Genomic DNA, 2784 nt, shown 5'->3' with positions numbered 1-2784 from the left:
CGTAGTCGGCAGGATTCGAACCTGCGCGGGGAGACCCCAATGGATTTCTAGTCCATCGCCTTAACCACTCGGCCACGACTACACGGCCCTAAACAGGGTATTTTAGAGTATAGACAACAAAGAACACAAAACGAGGCGTAATAAGTTTTGTAAGATGAGAACAGACTTTCAGATGAAATAACCTTTCTTCATTATTTATGCATATCGGTCTCTTTTTTTGGTGCAAACATTTAGCCAAACATATATGATTGCCCCCCACCCCTCCCCAAGTCATTTGGAACGCTAGCTTTAATTGAAGCTAGATATTGAAGAAATACAAAATCTTTTGTATTTAATAAAACCAGAAAAATAGAAAGCAATTAGTAATGCACTGGAACTAAAATTATTAGTCACCTGCTTGTTTGTTTTAGGGTAACAATGAACAGGGACTGGACACAGCTGCGACTTTGTTTTACTGCACCCTTCCCCCCCCCCCAAAAAAAAATTGGCAGAATGGATTTCAGTAAAAGAAGAAAGTCAGGCATGAGTTATAGAAAAGAAAAATTAGTTCAGTTATTATTTTAGCCCTAAACTAGAAACAAACCAAATGTTCATCTATACTAGGAAAAAAAGTTTTTTTCCCATACAATGGAACGCCACACCACAAGGTGAAGGGACTCTAAGTCCACACAACCACATGGATGCAGTCTCACAAACTGATAAAGTCAGACACAAAAGAATACATACTATAGAGCATGCCTTTTTTTTTTTTTTTTTTTGAAAATTTGGAAACAGGTGAAACTAATCTATGGTGTTAGAAATCAGAATAATGATTACCCTTGGAAGGTAGAGACTGGGAGATCCCACTACTCTTGGGAGGAGTTTCTGGGAATCTGATAATGATTTTGGTTTGCACATTGGGTGCTGAGTACAGGGGTGTGCTTGCTTTGTGTAAATATATTGGGTTGTTCACCTTCATATGTTTTTTCTGTATATATTAAACTTCAGTATTTTTCTTTTAATAAAACCCATCCATAAGATGTAATACTTTTGCTGTCACTGAAAGGTATGTTATACATGGATATTTATTGATGACATACTAATATATTCATTATGTATTTTAAGTTAAAAAATAACAAGTTATTACAAAAATCCTACTCACTGTGTAAATAACTAAGGCAGGGTTCTATCTTATTAACCTACACTCGTCCTGTGAATTTCTATCTTCTTGTTTAGTTTTGGAAGAAACTGCCAAACTGTCTTAAATAGTGGCTACACCACTTTGCACGCCCACCAGCAATGAATGAGAGGTGTCTTATTTCTGAAACTCAAAAAATTACTCATCTCTTTACTAGGGAGTCTAGTGTTAGAGATTAAAAGTGCAAGTTTGGGACCAAATCACTAAATTGAAGTCCTCGCTTCCCCGTTTTCTGGCTATGAGACATTGGGCAGATTATTCAACTTATCTGTGCCCCATTTTCTTGTGTTGTAAAGTAGGAACAATAATACAGAAATAACTTTATTAGGTTTTAAGGCTTACATAAATAGATATAATGTACTAAGACACTGCTTGGCACGCACGGAGTGTTAAATGATAGCTGATTTCATGTGGTCTCACCTCCCTGATGGCCAATTATCTACGTATTGGCTTTCTTTCCTATTCTTTATATCTCTTCATCCATCTTCTTTTTTTTTGGAATCATGAAGGAGCTTAAAAAGAATATTCTATACATCACTGATTCACTTTGCCACAGCATCAAATTCTTCTCTAGTATAACTTTATGTTGCTGAATTTTAACTGTTGTTATGTTTTTATTCCTTTTCACTTAGTATCTTTTTATTTCAACGTGTTCTCTCACAGCTTTCTTTCATGTTTCATTTAGGCGATGTTTTCTTGCAATCCACTGAGAACACCATATTGTTTCTTTTACGTTTTCTAGCTGCTACACATGTTCCCAGAAATCTGCTCTTAAGAGATTTCTACATACCGTTCCCTTTCCTTTGACTGCAACTTTGTTTTCATATACTCAGTATTAGGATTTCCAACTTCCAGGCTGCGTGACTTGATCTTAGCCCCTGTCCAAATGCTGGGGACACAGACAAGCAGAGTAAAATGCGTGGGCCACATATTTAAAAACAGAAAACCGTTCTGACTTCCGTTGGATTCTTTTCTGCCAAGGACACAGTGGGAGGCTGGCGTTGGGCTCAGTCGCAGCTGTGTGCTGGCGGATGCAGGCACACACTGCTCTACAGTCCGGCAAAACACGGTGACGCCACTTCCCGATTCCTTCAGCATTTCTTAAAATGTGGGTTTCGAGCCATTTGGGAGTCATAAAATCGTATAGTGGGTCACGGCAAGTATTTTTAAACAAAGGAATAGGACACTGAACAGAGTGTAGGACAGGTCATAAATGTCAGTAATGCATGGGGTAATGTTTGGTTTTAAAAATTACACATGTGAAAATGTGTACTTCTAACGACCTGTTCAGTCAAACAAGCTCCAGAGTCAGTTCTCCAGCGCACACTTCCCTCTGAGCGGTTCAGGCCCGAACCACGGGCAGGTACACACTCCAGGTCCGCGCGACGGTGTTACGAGGTTGCCGAGACCTCCGGGAAGTGAAGTTCACCGCGTGAGGCATTCTGGGAATCGTAGTTCTGCGTGCCCACCCGCACTTTAACGAACCCGCGAGTGGGGGCGGGGCACTCTGCCGGCGACCGGAAGTGGCCGTTGAAGCCGCTGTAGGCGGGGAAACAGTGTGGTTCTGGGGAAGTTCAGCCGCTCTGGCCCCTTTCCCTAGGTTTGGT

At 40.5% G+C, this 2784-nt stretch overlaps 1 non-coding gene across 1 annotated transcript; it reads right to left on the bottom strand.

Moving 5' to 3' along the window:
- On the bottom strand, positions 1 to 82 carry TRNAS-AGA (transfer RNA serine (anticodon AGA)). The gene has a single exon. It is a non-coding gene; the product is annotated as a tRNA-Ser (tRNA).
- Between the last annotated feature and the right edge of the window lie 2702 nt (positions 83 to 2784).

Source organism: Pteronotus mesoamericanus, unplaced genomic scaffold (assembly GCF_021234165.1).
Source record: "Pteronotus mesoamericanus isolate MK-2021 breed Mesoamerican mustached bat unplaced genomic scaffold, CSHL_Meso_final scaffold_99, whole genome shotgun sequence".
Classification (NCBI taxonomy): domain Eukaryota; kingdom Metazoa; phylum Chordata; class Mammalia; order Chiroptera; family Mormoopidae; genus Pteronotus; species Pteronotus mesoamericanus.
The sequence above is the reverse complement of the archived record's forward strand: the minus strand, read 5'-3'. Positions and strand labels throughout refer to the sequence as shown.